This window comes from Schistocerca piceifrons, chromosome 2 (assembly GCF_021461385.2).
Source record: "Schistocerca piceifrons isolate TAMUIC-IGC-003096 chromosome 2, iqSchPice1.1, whole genome shotgun sequence".
NCBI lineage: Eukaryota > Metazoa > Arthropoda > Insecta > Orthoptera > Acrididae > Schistocerca > Schistocerca piceifrons.
Genome location: NC_060139.1, coordinates 662,767,067 through 662,789,696, shown reverse-complemented (window position 1 = coordinate 662,789,696; position 22,630 = coordinate 662,767,067). Strand labels below are relative to the sequence as shown.

The window sequence follows — 22,630 nt, the reverse complement described above, 5'->3', positions numbered from 1 at the left end:
CAGCCATCGACATGTAGCAGTTTAGTATCACCTTCCTTTCCTATTCAGCTGTAACACAATTGTTGAGAAAGAAATTGAGTGTCAAAGTGCCTCTGTACATAACATAATCTCTTTTATGAGCGCTATACCAGTTATAGTTGTTTTTAATGACGAGAACATAAGGAAATATTTCCCCAGAGAAATGACTGAAGAAGCCTCGCTGCTTTATCTTCAATATCCGAGGACTGAAACAAGAAAATCGTGGACATAACACAAGCAATTCATCGATATCGAATCAGTTCTATATATGTTTCTGTACGTGTCTTAATCGCCATTACCGTACTTATATGATCATTACACTGGATATACAGTGGTGGCAGCATAGTGGTATCAGTCTTTTTAATGCATATCGTTTTTGTGAGAATTAACGATCCTGACAGAGTCACAGAGCTTCCAACACATTATCGATCAGATCATATATGAAACTGACGCAGCTGCTTCGCAGACAGACACAACAACCAACAACTCATAGGTACTGAGAGAATCAGGACTTAACCACAGCATTGTCCAATTCCTCAGTGTCCCCTCTCCCAGTCTCCTCATGTGATGATTGAGAGTGGACCAGCCACGATATCGTATTCCAGCTAGCGAAATGTGTGTCTTCCCACACGGACAATGCGCATAAGTGTAGTGGCGGTTATTTATTTAGATACAAATCCAGTACACACACGTTGCTCTGACTGTCGTACATGTCGGCAAGATTTATAGCCACTACAGGGGAGAGATGTTCTTTATTCCAACCCCCAAAAACTTAATTATTATTGAATATTAACAACATACTTTTTAAAGAGCTGCTGATGTGTAAGTAGGGTCTAGAACCTGAAGATACCTTTTAACACTCTAAGCAGCATAAATGCACATTCAACAGCGTGTATCACCCACATCAGAGAACCATAAAAAAATAAAAAATGCACAAGAAGTTCGTTGTTGTTGACTTTTACTATCAACATACTTATTAATGACATATTGATGTGTTAAGTAAAGCCCTGAACATGAAAATAATGAAACTTCCTGGCAGATTAAAACTGTGTGCCCGACCGAGACTCGAATTCGGGACCTTTGCCTTTCGCGGGCAAGTGCTCTACCAACTGAGCTACCGAAGCACGACTCACGCCCGGTACTCACAGCTTTACTTCTGCTAGTACCTCGTCTCCTACCTTCCAAACTTTACAGAAGCTCTCCTGCGAACCTAGCAGAACTAGCACTCCTGAAAGAAAGGATATTGCGGAGACATGGCTTAGCCACAGCCTGGGGGATGTTTCCAGAATGAGATTTTCACTCTGCAGCGGAGTGTGCGCTGATATGAAACTTCCTGGCAGATTAAAACTATGTGCCCGACCGAGACTCGAACTCGGGACCTTTGCGTTTCGCAGGCAAGTGCTCTACCAACTGAGCTACCGAAGCACGACTCACGCCGGTACTCACAGCTTTACTTCTGGCAGTACCTCGTCTCCTACCTTCCAAACTTTACAGAAGCTCTCCTGCGAACCTTGCAGAACTAGCACTCCTGAAAGAAAGGATATTGCGGAGACATGGCTTAGCCACAGCCTGGGGGATGTTTCCAGAATGAGATTTTCACTCTGCAGCGGAGTGTGCGCTGATATGAAACTTCCTAGTAGATTAAAACTGTGTGCCCGACCGAGACTCGAACTCGGGACCTTTGCCTTTCGCGGGCAAGTGCTCTACCAACTGAGCTACCAAAGCACGACTCACGCCCGGTACTCACAGCTTTACTTCTGCTAGTACCTCGTCTCCTACCTTCCAAACTTTACAGAAGCTCTCCTGCGAACCTTGCAGAACTAGCACTCCTGAAAGAAAGGATATTGCGGAGACATGGCTTAGCCCCAGCCTGGGGGATGTTTCCAGAATGAGATTTTCACTCTGCAGCGGAGTGTGCGCTGATATGAAACTTCCTTGCGGATTAAAACTGTGAGCCCGACCGAGACTCGAACTCGGGACCTTTGCCTTTCGCGGGCAAGTGCTCTACCAACTGAGCTACCGAAGCACGACTCACGCCAGGTACTCACAGCTTTACTTCTGCCAGTACCTCGTCTCCTACCTTCCAAACTTTACAGAAGCTCTCCTGCGAACCTTGCAGAACTAGCACTCCTGAAAGAAAGGATATTGCGGAGACATGGCTTAGCCCCAGCCTGGGGGATGTTTCCAGAATGAGATTTTCACTCTGCAGCGGAGTGTGCGCTGTAAAGCTGTGAGTACCGGGCGTGAGTCGTGCTTCGGTAGCTCAGTTGGTAGAGCACTTGCCCGTGAAAGGGAAGGGTCCCGATTTCGAGTCTCGGTGGGGCACACAGTTTTAATCTGCCAGGAAGTTTCATATCAGCGCACACTCCGCTGCAGAGTGAAAATCTCATTATGAAAATAATGTATATAACATTCATAGTGAAGGTGAGATCTGATACAGAGACTTAAGTTTTTGAGTTACGTTTATCAGACAAATTTAAAACATATATTGAATCTGGTAGAATAATTCATTAAAAACAATAAATATTTCTTCATAATTTAAATATGACTTTATTGATTATATTACATCTACATCTCTCCACATCTACGTGATTACTCCGCTATTCACAATTAAGTGCCTGGCAATGGGTTCAATGAAACACCTTCAAACTGTCTCTCTACCGTTCCACTCTGGAAAGGTGCGCGAGAGAAACGAGCACTTAAATTTTTCTGTGCGAGCAATGATTTCTGTTATTATATCGTGATGATCATTTTTCCATATGTAGGTGGGTGCCAACAGAATGTTTTAGCAATCGGAGGAGAAAACTGGTGATTGAAATTTCATGAGAAGGTCCCGTCACAACGAAAAACGCCTTTGTTTTAATGATTCAATTAACGTATCATGTCTGTGGCACTATCTCTCCTATTTCGCGATAATACAAAACGAGTCGCCCTTCTTTGAACTTTTTCAATATCATCCGTCAGTCCCAACTGATACGGATCTTACACCGAACAGCAATACTCCAGAATAGGGCAGACGAGCGTGGTGTAAGCAGTTAGTAGACCTGTTGCACTTTCCAAGTGTTCTGCCAATGAATCGCAGTTTTTGGTTTGATCTACCCGCAGTATTATCTACGTACTTTGCGTTTCTTTTTTATGGTTATAGGTGTTACGCTATTCAACCTAGCAGCAACTGCCTTGTGGTCGCTAATCCCTGTATTCGTCATGATACTCCCTAGTCGTTCAGGATTATTGGTTGCTAAGTGGTCAAGTATGTTTTCGCAACCATTTACGCTTCGAGTAGGCTCATGAACTAATTGTTAAAAATAATTTTCTGAGAAAGCATTCAGTAGAATTTCGGATTACGTTTTTATGCCTGCCGCCGGCTTTAAAAGTGTAATTTTTCCAGCATATCGAGGGTAGATTAAAGTCACCACCTACTATAATTGTATGAGCGTGGGGTACTTATTCGAAATGAGACTCAAGTTTTCTTTGAACCAACAACTATATCTTCTGAGTCAGGGTTTCGGTGAAACGATCCAGTTAATAGTTTAGTCCGATTGTCAAGTATAACCTCTACCCATACTATTTCGCAGGAACTACCTACTTCAATTTTACTACAAGGCAAACTACTTCTGACAGCAATAAATACTCCATCACCCACTGTATTTAGTCTATCCTTCGTGAACACTGTTAGATAGTTTGAAAACATTATGGCTGATCTTATTTCCGGCTTTACCCAGCTTTCTGTACGTATAATTATTTGAGCTCCAATGCTTTCTATTAGGGCTTGGAGCTCTGGTTCTTTCCCAACACAGCTACGACATTTTACAACTACAATACCGATCGTTTCTACAACTACCTTACTGTCTTTTACCTGTCCCCTTTTAGACAGACGCCCTTTCTGTGGTTCCCTGAGACCCTCTAATATAAAAAACCGCCCAGTCCCTTCCACACAGCCAACGCTACCTGTGTAGCCGCTTCCTGTGTGTTGTGGACTCCCGACCTATTAAGTGGAACACGGAAACCCACCACCCGATGGCGCAACTCAAGGAATCTGCAGTCTACACGGTCAAAGAACCGCCTGAGCCTCTGATTCAGACCCTCCACTCGGCTCTGTATCAAAGGACAACAGTCGTTTCTGTCGACGATGCTGCAGCTGGTGAGTCCTGCCTAATCTCTGAAGCAAGACTGTCAGTCCTTGCCATTTCCACTAGCCGTCTGAAACCAGAGAGAATCTCCTCCAGTCCAAAGCGACACACGTCATTGGTACCGACATGGGTATCTATATCATGGTCTCCCCTACGAACCATGGATCTTGCTGCTGGTGGGGAGGTTTGCATGCCTCAGTGATACAGACAGCGGTACAGTAGGTGCAACCACAATGGAAGGGCATCTGTTGAGAGGCCAGACTAACGTGTGGTTCCTAAAGAGGAGCAGTATCCTTTTCAGTAGTTGCAAGGGCAACAGTCTGGATGACTTACTGATCTGGCCTAACCAAAACGGCAGTGCTATGCTGGTGCTGCGAACTACTGAAAGCAAGGGGAAACTACAGCCGTAATCTTTCCCGAAGGCATTCAGCTCTACTGTATGGTTAAATATGATGGAATCCTCTTGGACAAAATATTCCGGAAATAAAAGAGTCACCGTTTCGGATCTCGGGGCGAGGCTACTCGGGAGGATAACGTTATCAGCAGACACAAAACTGCCGTGGTACGTCAGATTCTGTAATCGGACAGGTAGGTTAGAAGATTTAAAAAGGAAAATGGACAGCGTAAAGTTAGATGCAGGGTGAATTAGTGAAGTTCGGTCGCAGGAGGAGCAGACCTTGTGGTCAGGCGAATATAGGATTCTAAATACAAAATCGAAGTGGGGCAACGCAGGAGTAGGTTCAATAATAAGAAAATAGGAATGTGGGTAAGCTTCTATGAATAGCTTAGCGAACGCGTTATTGTAGCCAATGGAGACATGCAGACCACGCCCCAACTAGTTCAGGAGATGATGAAGAGGCTGAAGAAATTGGTGACGAGATAAAACAGTTTATTCAGATAGTTAAGGGAGACGAAAATTTAATAGTCTTGAGGGACCGGAATTCAAAAGTAGGAAAAAGAAGAGAAGAAAAAATAGTAGGTGAATATTGACTGGGGGAAAGGAATGAAACGGGTTGCCGCCTGGTAGAATTGTGCACATAGCATAATTTAATCTTCGCTAACATTTGGTTTAAGAATCATGAAAGAAGATTTTATACATGGACGAGTCCTGGAGACACCAAAAGGTTTCACACTGATTATGTAACGGTAAGACAGAGATTATGGAACCAGACTTTAAATTGTAAGACATTTCCAGGGGCAGATGTATACTCTGACCACAATTTATTGGTTATGAACTGTAGATTAAAACTGAAGAAATTGCATGAAGATGGGAAATTGTGGAAATGGTACCTAGATAAACTCAAAGAACCAGAGATTATTGAAAGTTTCATAGGGCGCATTAGGCAACGATTGACTAGAAAAGGGAAACGCAATACAGTTGAAGACAAATGGGGACCTTTGAGAGATGAAATAGAGAACGCAGCAGAGGATCAAATAGGTAAAAATACGAGGCTTAGTAGAAAACCTTGGATATCGCAAGAGACATTCAGTTTGAACGTTCAAAGGAGAAAAAAAATACAATAAATGAAGCAAGCGAAAGGGAACACACACGTCAAAAAGTATGAGATTGACAGCAAGTGCAAAATGGCTAAGGGGAATTGTTAGATGACAAATGTAAGGCTTTAGAAGTGTATATAATTTGCAGAAAGATACTGCAAACAGTAAAATTAGAGAGAACCACCTATATGAATGTCAAAAGCTCATATGGAAACCAGTCCTAAGCACAGAAGGAAAAAGCAGAAAGGTGGAAGGAGTATGTAGAGGGTCTAGGCAAGTGAGATGCACTTGAAGGCAATATTATGAGAATGGAAGAGGAAGTAGAGGGAGATGAAATGGGAGATATGATACTGCATGAAGAATTTGACAGAGCACTGAAAAACCTAAGTCGAAACAAGGCCCCAGGAGTAGACAACATTCCATTATAACTACTGGTAGCCTGGGGAGAGCCAACCATGAAAAAAGTCTTCCATCTGGTGAGGAAGATGTATGAGACAGGCGAAACACCCTTAGACTTCAAGAATAATATAATAATTTCGAATGATGGGCGTGAAAATTACCAAACTATCAGTTTAATAAGTCACGGCTGCAAAATACTAACACGAATTCTGTACAGACGAATGGAAAAACTGATAGACGCCGATCCTGGGGAAGATCAGTTTGGATTCCGTAGAAATGTTGGAACACGTGAGGTAATACTGACCCTACGACTTATCTTAGAAAATAGATTAAGGAGGCGCAAATCTACGTATCTAGCATTTGTAGACTTAGAGAAAGCTTTTGACAATGTTGGCTGGAATACTCTCTTTCAAATTCTGAAGGTGGCGGGGGTAAAATACAGGGAGCGAAAGGCTATTTACAATTTGTACAAAAACCAGACGGCAGTTATAAAAATTGAGAGGCACGAAAGGGAAACAGTGGTTGAGTAGAGAGTGAGACGGGGTCGTAGCCTATCCCCGATGTTATTCAATCGACATGTTGAGCAAGCAGTAAAGGAAACAAAAGAAAAATTTGGAGTAGGAATAAAAATCCATGGAGAAAAAATAAAAACTCTGAGGTTTTCCGACGACATTGTAATTCTGTCAGAGACAGAAAAGGACCTGGAAGTACAACTGAACGGAATGGACAGTGTCTTGAAAGGAAAACATTAGACGAACATCAACGAGAGCAAATGAGGATAATGGAATGTAATCGAATGAAATCACGTGACACTGAGAGAATTAGATAAGGAAATGAGGCACTTGAAGTAATAGCTGAGTTTTGCTATTTGGGGAGCAAAATAACTGATGGTGGCCGAAGTAGAGAGGATATAAAATTTAGACTGGCGATGGCAAGGAAAGCGTTTCTGAAGAAGAGAAATTTGTTGACATCGACTATAGATTTAAGTGTCACGAAGTTTTTTTCTGAAAGTACTTGTAGAACTGTAACCCATTGACGTCCGCCAATAAAGGCAATTTTATTTTACTTTGCTATTGTGACCAATAAGTTAAAAGTACTGAAGAAACGAGACTGTAATTTCCCTGAAGGATATAAAACAGTGTTGAAAGATATTTAAATAAGATTCATTTTATAAACGGTGCATTTCCAAGAGTGAAAGTTCGTGCAAGACTTCTGTACGATCTTCGGATATTTGGTTCGTGATGTTTGATGTCGAACTTGCATCACAGTATGAGGCTACACCGGGAGGTGTTTTTACAGATGATCGAAGTAATCGGTTGTCCGACTACACATGATCGAACCAGATGATAACTGTAACGCTCTGGACCACTTTCCGAGGCTTCTATGCAAAGACGTTCGTACTACCAGCAATTTACAGGCTACAGGCGGAGATCTTCAGCTGCTCCTACACAACGGGATCCTCGAGAACCATTAATTACTATCTTACAATTACTGTCTTACGGTTTTAACTGAACTGAACTTAAATGAGGACTTTCCTTGTCATGAAATAACTTAATTTCAAGGCGCTTGCATATTAGGCCTTGTTTATATTCATACTTACTTACTTCAGCAGATTATTTCCTTAAGGTGTAGGAGTAGTAAAGCAAGTAATAACAGTTAATTATTTATCTAACCCCTGGCCACATGTGAATTAAAATTATAGGTAATGTTATAACACTGACCACGGGAGGTGAGTTTCTGAGTTCGGGTCCCGGACCATCACATAGTAGTAATAAACCAGAAAGTTTAAAGACTGAAAATTCATTCTGACTGGTGAGGAAAAGTTTAGGGAGCTGTTTAGCGAGGAGGGGCGCTACAAGATGCGAAGGCTTCAGAAGCCTTATAAATGTAGGTGTGAGGGAATATTGTTTTGAAATAAAATGACGAATTAAGTTATGAGAGGATATTAAAACGATAAATGGGGAAGAAAGTAACTAAGGACAATCAAGAGTGGTAGGTAAAACTTCTCTGTGTCATCCAGCGTGGTCGAACTAGAAAAGTAAGAATGATTTAGAGAAATCTGCATTATGCATAACGCATCTCAGTCTTATCTCGAAGCACCACTCCAATCGTATCTTATCTACAGACGCATATTTCAAGACGACAAATTTACACATATAATAATCCGTGACGTCATAAGTAATGACACTGCGGATCCACGGCAGTACAATGGGCTGGCAATAAAGCCCGCTTGTGCCAGTGATACCAGTCGAGGGCGACGGCGTAACGCGACCCTTGAGTTGGAAAACAATGAGAACTGGTGGGAGGACACACATGCTGCTGCCTTTATATTTCAGCGCGTATCCTGAGGAACTTCTGTTTCTTATAGCATGTGAGCGAAACTGAAGGTAACGCGCTAGCACTGGAAAACCATACAGGTACTGCGTTTTTGTTGGAAACTTACAAGGTTCTATGTGTAGTTCTTCTTCTTTATAATAGAACATTTTAATATTTCCTCAGGTAAACATCCTCCGTTACACGACATGAACAAGAATTCCATCGACAAATTTTTAAAGGTTGTCTAGAGATACCTTCCGAGTGTTTTGGTATACGGGACCTGTAGTCTACGGCAGCCCGTTACAGAGTAATAACTTGATTATGATGTATTCAGTTTGTTATCGCAATAACCCTTCTTTCTATGAAAATACTGCTTAAACAACTATTGCAGATGCAGTACGATGCGCCAGAGTCATACGCCGAACACTAAGGTCTTCCCTCTCGGTGATGTCACGTGGCCGACTGGAGTCCAGTCTCCTTGCGACCGTATATTCTCGTGACCGCCCCTGCTTGCAGTCATGTACAGTGGACATCTGGCTTCTTGTAGCAATATTACACGACCCCGTTCAAACTCAGTGCCGTGTTGATAATGGTGTGTTTGTCACCTTTCTTGACTAACATAACTTACCATGTCCAACTCCAAAGGCAACTAACGCTCACGACCGTTATAATGTGTACTTAAAGCAAACCTGATTTGCACCCTCACAGCCACATCCTCAGATGCGACTGGCGCGAAATTTTTATAGACATCATCTTTCGGATGTAGAAACACGCCTACCAACTATCCTTTACGTCACACAACTCCTTCTTGGTGTTGCGATTTTTTGTTCCCGTCACATGTATATCAGGTGGACCATTTCAATCCATAATGTGGAATAACTCGGGACAGACATTACAGCAAAATGCTTTATATAAAAGTTGTAGGTGGCCAAAAGCGTTACGCATTGCTACTAATAGCCGCGACCTTGAAAATGATTTTCAAGCTCATTTGGAGACTAGAGTGATTTTTTGAAATGGGAACCGTAATATTTGATTTAAAATTAGAAAAGAGCGGCAAATTTTACTTATAAAATGATACATTGTTCAAGGTTATAGCAAGACTGAATGAAGGTCCAACAAGCAAATATATTTTTAGTTGTAGTACGGATTGACTCGAAATAGAGGAGGATGCAAAATAAATATTATATACAAATTGCAAGGAGCATAAGGGGTGATGATGTATCATTAACAATAACCATGATTTTAAAGGTAACTATCGAAGATCAATCGAATGCTGTGTTTTATTTCATAGAAACACGTATTTGTGACTTCGAATTTCGAAACCATGAAGAAAGATTTGAACTTTAAATTTTAATTAAGTTGTTAGTTGGCAAAAATAAATACATCAGCCGGCCGGTGTGTCCGTGCTGTTCTAGGCGCTTCAGTCTGGAACCGCGTGACCGCTACGGTCGCAGGTTCGAATCCTGCCTCGGGTATGGATGTGTGTGATGTCCTTAGGTTAGTTAGGTTTAAGTAGTTCTAAGTTATAGGGGACTGATGACCACAGATGTTAAGTCCCATAGTGTTCAGAGCCATTTGAACCATTTGATTAAATACATCACAATAAACTTTTTTTGACATTTGCAAGACAGTGCAACATAAATAAAACATAGATTATTAATTTACAAGTCGTTGCGTGAGTCCCCTTGACTCTCATACCTCAGGACACCCTTCCAGTTTGTATTTGACATTGTATTTAGCTGTTTCCCTCTTCTGTTCCGAGGCAATCCTATTAGACCTCAAAAGTCGCCGTGGTCTTGAATAATGTATCATTTTATATGTAAAATTTGCCGCTCTTATGAAATTTTAAATCAAATGTTAGCGTTTACATTAAAAAAAAATTAAAAAGAAAAAGATTTAACCCAAGTCTCCTTGAAAATCACGTTCAAGGTCACGGCCATTAGTAGACCTTGCCACCTATAATTTTTATGCAAAACATTTTGCTGATTCTGATCCCTAACCCGAGTTATTCTCCATTATTGATTAAAATTATCCACCCTGTATGTGTGTGTGTTTGTGTGAGTGTGCGTGTGTGTTTGTGTGTGCTTGTGTGTGTGTGTGTGTGTGTGTGTGTGTGTGGGTGTTGCACATCTTCTAAACTACTGGAGTTATTCCAACCAAACTTGGTACACATATCCTTCACTCTCAGGCAACAATTGCTACAGGGGTAACAATGACGACTATCATAGTTCAGGAAATATAATGTTATTAACACTGAGACGCTTGAAAATTGTCGCCTTGTGAAAGACGTTTAAATTTATTTCTTCTTTGTTATTAACTCTGTTGGCAACACAGGCAACACAATTTGCAGACATAATCCACATATGCCACAAAATGTACCAGCGCTAGTATATTGTTGTAAGACAAATAGTTCAGGAGATATGACATCATAAGCGCTGAGATGCGCGAAAAAATGCGGCATCACGCACGAAGTCTTAATACAATTATTCTTCACTACTAGAACACTCCTACAGTCATGCCAGCTTAAGGAAATTCGCGACACCGCAGCGCTCTTGACAGCATCCCATTGCGAAGCAGTAGTCATCTAAAGAGCTATGAAGTGGTGTTGACATAGAGAGCAGCTGCGCCCAGCGTACTGAAACTATCTAGGATACAGTTCTTATACATTTGTGCATTATACACTCCTGGAAATGGAAAAAAGAACACATTGACACCGGTGTGTCAGACCCACCATACTTGCTCCGGACACTGCGAGAGGGCTGTACAAGCAATGATCACACGCACGGCACAGCGGACACACCAGGAACCGCGGTGTTGGCCGTCGAATGGCGCTAGCTGCGCAGCATTTGTGCACCGCCGCCGTCAGTGTCAGCCAGTTTGCCGTGGCAGACGGAGCTCCATCGCAGTCTTTAACACTGGTAGCATGCCGCGACAGCGTGGACGTGAACCGTATGTGCAGTTGACGGACTTTGAGCGAGGGCGTATAGTGGGCATGCGGGAGGCCGGGTGGACGTACCGCCGAATTGCTCAACACGTGGGGCGTGAGGTCTCCACAGTACATCGATGTTGTCGCCAGTGGTCGGCGGAAGGTGCACGTGCCCGTCGACCTGGGACCGGACCGCAGCGACGCACGGATGCACGCCAAGACCGTAGGATCCTACGCAGTGCCGTAGGGGACCGCACCGCCACTTCCCAGCAAATTAGGGACACTGTTGCTCCTGGGGTATCGGCGAGGACCATTCGCAACCGTCTCCATGAAGCTGGGCTACGGTCCCGCACACCGTTAGGCCGTCTTCCGCTCACGCCCCAACATCGTGCAGCCCGCCTCCAGTGGTGTCGCGACAGGCGTGAATGGAGGGACGAATGGAGGCGTGTTGTCTTCAGCGATGAGAGTCGCTTCTGCCTTGGTGCCAATGGTGGTCGTATGCGTGTTTGGCGCCGTGCAGGTGAGCGCCACAATCAGGACTGCATACGACCGAGGCACACAGGGCCAACACCCTGCATCATGGTGTGGGGAGCGATCTCCTACACTGGCCGTACACCACTGGTGATCGTCGAGGGGACACTGAATAGTGCACGGTACATCCAAACCGTCATCGAACCCATCGTTCTACCATTCCTAGACCGGCAAGGGAACTTGCTGTTCCAACAGGACAATGCAAGTCCGCATGTATCCCGTGCCACCCAACGTGCTCTAGAAGGTGTAAGTCAACTACCCTGGCCAGCAAGATCTCCGGATCTGTCCCCCATTGAGCATGTTTGGGACTGGATGAAGCGTCGTCTCACGCGGTCTGCACGTCCAGCACGAACGCTGGTCCAACTGAGGCGCCAGGTGGAAATGGCATGGCAAGCCGTTCCACAGGACTACATCCAGCATCTCTACGATCGTCTCCATGGGAGAATAGCAGCCTGCATTGCTGCGAAAGGTGGATATACACTGTACTAGTGCCGACATTGTGCATGCTCTGTTGCCTGTGTCTATGTGCCTGTGGTTCTGTCAGTGTGATCATGTGATGTATCTGACCCCAGGAATGTGTCAATAAAGTTTCCCCTTCCTGGGACAATGAATTCACGGTGTTCTTATTTCAATTTCCAGGAGTGTAAATATTTCTTTGTGCTATTGTTTCATATACATACAAGTTAGAGAGCCTTCTAACCGTCGTGCGAGGCATCAGCAACATGCCAACACACTATTCGAATGTGTATGCCGTGCTTACTCCCTCTCAATACCCATGGTGCATGTGGCAGTGTAAGGATATGTTCTACAGTCTAATTCAGTGGTATTCAATCATTATGCCCCGTGTATCCCCAAAGGCAATTTTCCAATCCAGCCTGTAACACTAGGGCGTAGGCCCTTGGCCTAGTCCTAGTGTAATCTTTAATTCAAATTATACATAAACATATCGAAAGTATATTATAAAATTTACAACTTATTAAATACTACAAAAAGTAGGATTATAGTATAAATATATAAAATAAGTGCAAGAACTACTTTACTGATAGCACACACACAAAAAGAATTATGTGAATTTGTATACGTTTCTGACTTGCTAATTATGTGGCTGCGGTTGTTTTCTACACACCAGCTTCACCAACTTCGTTAGTGCGAGTGTCTATGATGATTCTGGATTAAACTGACTGCAGAGAAACACATCTCGCACAGATAATTATAGGAGTGGCGGAAGGTATGTAATGACAATGCCACTAATCCAGTAAATTGTTTCCGTGCCTGAGACAAGCTACCACAATCTGTTTTCGATTTTTATTTTCAGTGAACTGTTAATGGACAGTACCAAAAAATTTTCTTTTAATTTTACCAGAAGATCTGGGAACTTGATGGCGGTGGTGCACATCGAATTTGTAATCCGTTCTTGTGTACTATCGTCTTTCTGTGTTTTTGGAAAGTATTTTAAAAACTGTAACCTGAGTTTTTGAAGGAAGAATTTGATTTCCAAAATAGCGTCAGCAATACTAACTTCATTTTGTCTACTATGTTAAAAACTGCAAAATCGTAATTTTGGTTAATTGCGTTAATAAAGGTTGTTGCAAAGCCCCTTTTCTTTCTAACAATGTTTAAGACTATATCTGTCAAAACTTTGAAGCTGAAGATTATGCTCGTTAAATATGTTGAATAAACCCGTAAAATAAATTGTTTAAGAAATCCGCTCTTCATCTGCAAAATGCTTCGCCAAATCGGATTTCAGCTTTGTAAGAAAACATTTTACCTCCAGAATTAAATTTTCACTCTGGAGCGGAGTGTGCGCTGATGTGAAACTTCCTGACAAAACTGTGTGCCGGACCGACAGCCTAACGCAGGACCTTGCCTTTTACGGGGAAGTGCTCTGCTGTACTTGCCCGCTAAAGGCAAAGATCCCGAGTTCGAGTCTTGGTCTGGCACACTGTTTAATCTGCCGCGAGTTTCAACGTTTTATGTCTTTTTCAGTTCAAAAAGGTAAGTCAATACACGTTCTCGCGTGACCAGCGAAAGTAGGTGTGCAAAAATAATTCATTGTGTGTAGCTTCTATCTCCTTAGCGTCCGCTGCTTCGCTCGCGTAGACTATATAGCCCGCAGAGATTTTTTCTTTTGTTTTGATTTTTATGTTTAATAAACGTAAACATGATAAACATGATCCGTTACGTTGTTCACAAATTGCAGTACTTTCTAACTTTTTCACGATAATTAAGGACAGAATGTACTTCTGATCGAAAAGCGATTGTGGTAGCTGCAGTCCAAAGCTTTTGTTAATCATGCCTCTTACGTTCTAGTGGAGATATTTCCATAGCAACTTTCATCACCTAACAAATGTTTCTTTATATCTAACAGAGAAGTTTAATACCAACTTTCATAAATTTTGCTTTATAACTTTTTAATGTAACAAAATATTTTCTTAAAAATTTTCTTCCCCTACTGCACTTTCTTAGGGACTGAATTTCCAGAAACACATTTTATTTTTATTTCTGACCAAGAAGTCAAATACTAATTGACGTAACTGTATCCTTAGAAATTCTTTCGTAGTTTTTTTAATAATTATTTTCTTTCAAAAAAACTTTCACCCACTACTTTACTCGTTTAGTGGCTGAGAAACCAAATACCAGTTTCCGTAGTTCTAGCTTCAAAATTCCCTTAATAGCGACATACTTTCAAAAAGCCTTTCTTCCCTTATTTCGTCCCCTTAGGAGTGACATTTCGCACAAGCTCTTATTAAAGGATGCCTACAACATAAGTTCCAACCACTCCCCAAACTTCAGCTTTCTATCCTTAGCGGACTGGGCTGGGCGATGATGAGTTAGTGAATCAGTCCGACCCTATTTTACCTCCTTAGGGGTTGAATTTCGAAAAACAGTGAAGTAGGTATTTTGCATCTCTAATCGAGAAGTCAAGCACCAGTTTTCAAAGATTTAGCTTCAAAAATTCTTTCTAAATAAAATATTTTGATAATATGTTTCACCTATTTCACTCCCTCAGGTACTGAATTTCCAGAAACAATGACATGCGTATGTTTGATTTCTAACAGAGAAGCCAAATACAAATTTTCAAAGATTTAGCTTCAAAAATGGTTGCACAATGAAATATTTTCATAAAAATTTTCATGCCTCTTTTCACCCCATAGGGACTGATTTCCAAAAATAGTGAAATACGTAGTCTTTTATTTATAACTGAGAAGCCATTTTAAATTTTCATTGATTTAGCCAAGAAACCAAATACCGATTTTCGTAGGTCTAGCTTCAAAATTTCCTTAATAGAACATTTTTCAAAAAAAATCCTTCCTCACTTATTTCATGCGATAAGGTTGCAATTTCGAAAAACCCCTTCTTCAACAACGCCTACAATAGTACATTTTTTTAATTGTAAATGCGGAACATTTATCGCGAATCTGGAAAAAAGCGCAGGTGACGCCTGTATATAAGAAGGATAGAAGGACGAATCCTCAAAATTACAGACCAATATCCTTAACATCATTTTGTTGCAGGATTCTCGAACATATTCGCAGTTCGAATATAATGAATTTCCTTGAGACAGAGAAGTTGCTGTCCATGCATCAGCATGGCTTTAGAAAGCATCGCTCCTGGGAAACGAAACTCGCCCTTTTTTCACATGATATCTTGCGAACCATGGATGAAGGGTATCCGACGGATGCCGTATTCCTTGACTTCCAGAAAGCGTTTGACTCGGTGCCCCACTGCAGACTCCTAACTAAGGTACGAGCATATGGGATTGGTTCCCAAGTATGTGAGTGGCTCGAAGACTTCTTAAGTAATAGAACCCATTACGTTGTCCTCGATGGTGAGTGTTCATCGGAGGTGAGGGTATCATCTGGAGTGCCCAGGGAAGTGTGGTAGGTCCGCTGTTGTTTTCTATCTATATAAATGATCTTTTGGATAGGGTGGATAGCAATGTGCGGCTGTTTGCTGATGATGCTGTGGTGTATGGGAAGGTATCGCCGTTGAGTGACTGTAGGAGGATACAAGATGACTTGGACAGGATTTGTGATTGGTGCAAAGAATGACAGCTAACTCTAAATATAGATAAAAGTAAATTAATGCATATGAATAGGAAAAGAACCCCGTAATGTTTGAATACTCCATTAGTAGTGTAGAGCTTGACACAGTCACGTCGATTAAATATTTGGGCGTAACATTGCACAGCGATATGAAGTGGGATGGCAGTTGTGGGGAAGGCGAATAGTCGTCTTCGGCTCATTGGTAGAATTTTGGGAAGATGTGGTTCATCTGTAAAGGAGACCGCTTATAAAACACTAATACGAAGTATTCTTGAGTACTGCTCGAGCGTTTGGGATCCCTATCAGGTCGGATTGAGGGAGGACATAAAAGCAATTCAGAGGCGGGCTGCTAGATTTGTTACTGGTAGATTTGATCATCACGCGAGTGTTAGGGAAATGCTTCAGGAACTCGGGTGGGAGTCTCTAGAGGAAAGGAGGCGTTCTTTTCGTGAATCGCTACTTAGGAAATTTAGAGAACCAGCATTTGACTGCAGTACAATTTTACTGCCGCCAACTTACATTTCGCGGAAAGACCACAAAGATAAGATAAGAGAGATTAGGGCTCGTACAGAGGCATATAGGAAGTCATTTGTCCCTCGTTCTGTTTGGGAGTGGAACAGGGAGAGAAGATGCTAGTTGTGGTACGAGGTACCCTCTACCACGCACCGTATGGTAGCTTGCGGAGTATGTATGTAGATACAAGTAGGTCAGTATCATTAAACACACCGTCCAAGTCATGGACTTCAATCGCAAATTTTTCATCCATTTTTATATCTTCTACTATTTGATCAACAATACCTTGTCTTATATCAGGAATTTTACGACCTACATTTGCGTCAGATTCGGAATGGTTTTCATTGCTTCAGCGGAATTTTTTCTATAACATTTTATCTGCTATAATCAAAGATTCAGGAATAATATGAGATTCGACTGCTGTATAAGTGATTTAACGCTAACTCATACGATGTATACAGTGCCACCTTCGTTGATTTTGAAAATTGTGTATTAAAATGATTGAAATGCCTCTAAGCTCTATGAAACTTAACATCTGAGGGCATCAGCCCCCCTAGACTTATAACTACTTAAACCTAACTAACCTAAGGAGATCACACACACCCATGCCCGAGGCAGGATTCGATCCTGCGACCGTAGCAGCAGAGTGGTTCCGGACTGAAGCGCCTAGAACCTCTCGGCCACAGCGGCCGGCTAAAATTATGTATTATGTTTGAACTTCTATTTAAATTTTCTTCTTTGCGGACGGAAAATTCGACTGGCTTGTCTTTATAACTGGTGATTGGTGATCAATACATTTGTCTGTGACGTACGGATTGTTTCATAGAATTATTCGACAGCGTCTGGTTGCAAATAATACATAGCTGAAGTGATGGATCACATAAAGTCGATACGAATCCTTATTTTCTCAGGTTTTTCGACTTGCACATATACGGTTCAACCTCAACGCAGATTTGTCGATGTCCCGCAGTGGAGCACGCGTTGTCGCACTTTTCACTGGCGGTGGTTCAACACTAAAAATTAGTTCACAAATATAAAGAATTAGGTCTGAGACTTCGAGTAAAGAAAAGAAACTTACACACAATAGTCATGAAAATATATTGACACTGAACCCCTTGAGTGAGAAGACGCAAAAGGGCCAATGATGTCTGCGGCATTCGACGACCCACATATTACCTACCATGCAATCACAAAATTGGCTGCTAATTTCAGCAAGTGGTTGGTCTGGAGGTATCCAGTGGTGAGCACAGAATAAGGCTACGGAGCGTAGCTGAACTGCTCAATCGACGAGTAACTAACAACAGTGCTACAGTGCTAGTGGTGTTGACACAAAGCACAGCAATGGCATCGATAAGCAAAGCAAGCATTACATTATATCTGCAAATACAATTGCCGAAGTGGGAAAGGAACCTGAAGAATTTCGCAGAATGAAAATGACGTAACAGGTGACATATTAGTACTTCTGCATTATGGGTCAGTGGATTGTGTGGTCTATATGCTCGACTATGTGGACGATGTACACTCGTGCTCAAAAGTATCCGAACGACCTGAATTGCATTTCGCCTGATTCGAATGCAACCCACATAGCGCAGCTGTCTAGCAGGTCCTCTAATCGTCCCTCGGTACAGTCGTTTGACTATTGAAAATGGTTCCAACAAGTCACCACTAGAAAACACTGCACTGTATCGCAATAACTCAAGATGTAAAGTAATACCAAGGTACTACAAATATCACGGAACATGCTATCACAGATAAGAAGGTCCTTAATGCTTGTAAGCTCACATTTATTACAATATATGACATACTTGAAATGTTACCACTCTCATTATTAAGTCAGATAGGCAATTCACGTAATTAGTTCGTCGTATTCACGATTTCCTCTTCAAAGTAACATACCGTACTTATTATTTAACACAAAATGACATTAAAAATTTAAGTTATTCACGAGAAGCTAGTTGAGAATAAGTATGAATTTCAAATGACACGACGAACCGTCTCGTTCTGCATATGGATTCAAACCCAGGTCATGCAAACTAAGCAAAGACTTCGTAACTGACGGAAACTAACAGTCATTCTTGACTAGGCATACAGAGAGTGATATACCTCGACTTTAAACAGTATCAGTTACCAAATATCAACTTTAAATTACATAACGTAAACATTTTTAACGGAGGCGAATTTCTACCCACCATCTATTGTCCTTGTTAACGAACTACGAGAGATGTTAAATATTGCTTCTGCACAAGTAACTTACTTGAAATGCCGTGAGGTAAAGCTTTGTGTTGGACAGGGATTCGAACCCAGAACCTAACTGGGTTGTCATCGAAGCACAATCAACTGAGACATATCGGATTTTCTCGGCAGTAGCTAGATGTTTTAACTGAAATGACGAGACGAAACGTTAATTTATTCTTTCCCAGGACTCCAACCTGGCACCTATCGCTGTTATATTCTAGAGAAAATGAACTTTAAAAATGGGTTTGTTACACCAGCAGCTACATGTGAGCATGTTTGAACTAGAAATAATAAGGCGAAGAGTTCACTGCCGACTGGGAATCGAACCTCACACATATCGGTGTTGACTGCACACAAAGAGACGTCAGGTACCGAATTTTTCTCCACCAGCAGCTCGGAATAAGATCCTTGAACTGACAGTGATATCGCAAACAGATCTGTGTCTCACTGGGACTCAAAAACGTCAGATGTCGTTAGTGTTGAGAACGAATAAAAATACATTAAAAATCAAAATTATTATCCACCAGCAGATAGGTGTTCTCATGCTAGAGCTTGATAATACATAATGAAAGCTTTAGTGCCCGGCCAGGATTCGAACCCATTCACGTGTAATATACGGAGATATTAAGGAATCTGCTCTTTTGAACAAACAACAAATTGCAGTCGAGCTGTATTGTCACGAAGGGATCAAATTCCGCGTTAAGGGCGGTCTGAGTTGCATTCCCAGTTCAGAACCAATTTCATCGACTTACAGAAGCTCAAATAAAAGCAGGAATAAGTGTCCTGTGACCCTACATAGCGTTTGTTTCGTCACTAGAAATAAATAACTAGTATAAGAAAGGTTACTGCTGATAGAGTTTCTACGTGTCGCGACTTTATTGTGGTTCAACCTAACGTCTACTTGGTAGAGAAGGAATATCATGTTTAACGTGAATGTCAGACCTCAATGCCATTATACCTTCTTCGCTTGGCGTAGCGAGAAGAGAACAGAATCTGTCTCTTCTCATCAAAAATAATCAGCAGAAGTTTGAATCGAACCCAGACCATAGCTGTATGAACCTAGCATTAACCCAAGAGACCACCAAATTCTCTTATGTGTTACTTACTTTTCTATCATAACAATGTTTCGACACACTGGATGAGAATTCTGACACACAGGTTCCCTGTGGTGGTTTGCAGCATGTTCAGTACTTTCATTTACTTGGTTGACCGAATCGCCATGAGCTCGCTGCCTCGGCTACCCAGTGCATACATTCGACTCTATTTTGTAATCACCCGAAATAAAATCACGTAACTGACACCTACACAGAACTGCCAACAGTGTAGGATGCAGAAATTTCAATAGGAAGTGTTCCTTTCGACTTGCGCTACTCTATTGCGCTGTTTGTTGAAAACGTCGTGCAGTGCAAAAGAAAAGCTGTAACTGTCTGCCTCTCAGAAGTCTAGATCCGGCCATATGCATTACCTCACAGCACTGTGCAATGCTGAAGTTCTGGAGGAATTGTTGTTGATTTCTGGAGGTGTTGTAGCTATGTGTCAGCTAGTAACATAACGGCAAGCGTCGCGCCCTGTTGATAAGACGTTGCGACTTCGGGTACGTTCACTGCAACATTTTTTAAAACGCAGTACTGCTGTCTGCTGAAGTTATCGATGTAATGGAACTTTGAACATAATTCCCTTCACTTATCAACCCAAAATAGTCGCATGTGGAAAAACGGCTAACTTCTGCGACATTTTGTTCTTTTCGGGTTTAATAGATGGCCAGGCTGCAGATGCACCTTGAAACTTTTGTATTATGTATGGGGAGAGCGCATCGTGCCAAAATAGTTAAAAAGTATTTTCTACATTAGCTGTCGTGTGGCAGTGGCATTTAATTCTTCATCAAACCTTGTTTGTCAGCTTTAACTCAGAACAAGTTTTCTACGTGCATGTAATCAATAAACTGCATGTGCATTGTCAGACTGTTATAGACTTCAGAGAATTCGCATATATCGTTGATGATTAATTTCTCTCTCATGTTAACTAAAAGAAACCTTACGAAAACTGTGCACTGCATTATAAGAAATGATACAAAACTACCCACGATAACCTTACAACGAAAGTATGCTTCAATAAAACCGAGTATCGGTACACAAGCGTGCCTCTAACAGCACGAATTAGTAAAATACTAATCACTTAGATTTCGACTGGGTCTGTGTTTGATTGGTATGCTGTTTCATACTCAAGTGGTATGCAAATGTGGCATTTCATAAATAAAGAGCGGAACGAGGCGTTACCTGTCGTGCAGCATTGTAAGTTTTTCACCATTCCACTATGAGCCGAAAGTATTTCCTTGCGATTTACTTATCGGTGTGTGATCTGACTGCTTGTAGCTCTTTCACAGAAGAGATAAAAATGTTACAGTCAGCAATAATGGAAGTGCAAACCATAACAGACGTGTTCTCACAGGTTAGCGCGTTTCCACAGAGCTAGAGAAAATGCATGCATCGAGGTTTCCTCCTACGAGACCAATAGTGCCTAGAACTCGTAAACCGCCATTTAAAGGGCGAGATTAGATGCGATTTACACGTGCAATGACTTTCCTTGGCTGAAAACCGTACATTTACAATCTTTTGTTACAGCTCAAGCGATAATAACTCAGATTATTCAATTGAAATGACAGGAAAAATCAAGTGAACTTTGACGCTTAATTCCGTGCACACCAGGAAGTAACTCGTCAATCACAGAGTTGGCAAACATACCTTCCCTTGTTGCCAAATCTCAGTTACATTACCAGAAGGATGAAGACGAACCGATGTGATCCTACAGTGGGCTGGGAAGTGACCATAGCTGACGTCTCAAAGACGCGGCTGCTACGGCCTGGAATACGTAATCCGTCTGATTCACATTTCTGTAACTGGGTTTAGGGACTGGAGCGTAGTTACTGATAATACTCAGAAATGACTGCAAACTAAGTTTCATAAATCAGTAACTCTCGTAGTTGTTTTTATATTTCTTTCGTAAGTGTACTCTAAACTATGAATCTCATTGACGAACGTTTTCGTGCCTCGCCTATAATAGAGCACAACAAACAAATAAAAACAAAAAAAAAAATGTGTGTGTGTGTGTGTGTGTGTGTGTGTGTGTGTGTGTGAGAGAGAGAGAGAGTGAGGGAGAGAGATAAAAATAAAAAAGAATGAGAGAGAGAGTAAAAAATTGTTTCAAAGAAACTATATCATGATATGTAAAGAAATCTTTCAATAAAATGGCACTTTCCACATCATTACCGAATGTCGTATTCATGATCTATGGAACAAGTATTAATCTAATCTAATGTAATCATATAATATTGCTGACTAGTCATGAAGAGGCACAAATTACAGACTTGAAAATTAAAGACGACAGTTTTTGTAATAAACCGGGACTCCTATAAAGACCCTTTCGTCCCTGTTAACTAACCACGAAAGATTTGTGGTATACCTCCATTCAGAAGGAACAATGTGTTCATGCATTTAAAGATGAAGCGCATGATGTGAAGTTTTGTGACGGAGATACGAACCTAACAGGCAATTGGATTGTTAACTAAGTAAAATCAAATGTTAAGTATCGGTTTTTCCTATCAGCCGCTAGATGTTTGAATCTAAAATAACGATACAAATTTTTGTGCCTGAGCGGCAATCGAACCGCACACGTACTGTCCTTTTTTATCATCCACGAAAATAGCTTCAGTAACACTTGCTTACTCACCAACAGTAAGATGTGTGCGTGTTTGACCAGAAATAACGACACCTATTGCGATTGTTGGCAACACATGAACAGACATTAAAAATGCACATTAATTTCCACTAGCAGACTGGTGTGCACGTTACAGGGCTTGAAATGAAATTATGAATATTTTTGTACTGGATCAGGATTCGGACCCACATAATTACCTTTGGAGGAGACCTAGAGAAGACTGCAGTCTTGGGAAAAGGAACGAAATGATTGAACTACACTGTTCCGAGAGATTCAGATCCTCGAAAACGGAGATACGAATTCGA

At 41.6% G+C, this 22,630-nt stretch overlaps 1 protein-coding gene and 1 non-coding gene across 2 annotated transcripts in view; one reads left to right on the top strand and one right to left on the bottom strand.

Moving 5' to 3' along the window:
• Positions 1-22,630, top strand: part of LOC124777018 — a 123,832-nt gene that overhangs the window by 52,735 nt on the left and 48,467 nt on the right. The gene's annotated exons all lie outside the window — the stretch shown is intronic.
• Trnar-gcg lies at positions 1,370-1,444 on the bottom strand. The gene has a single exon. It is a non-coding gene; the product is annotated as a tRNA-Arg (tRNA).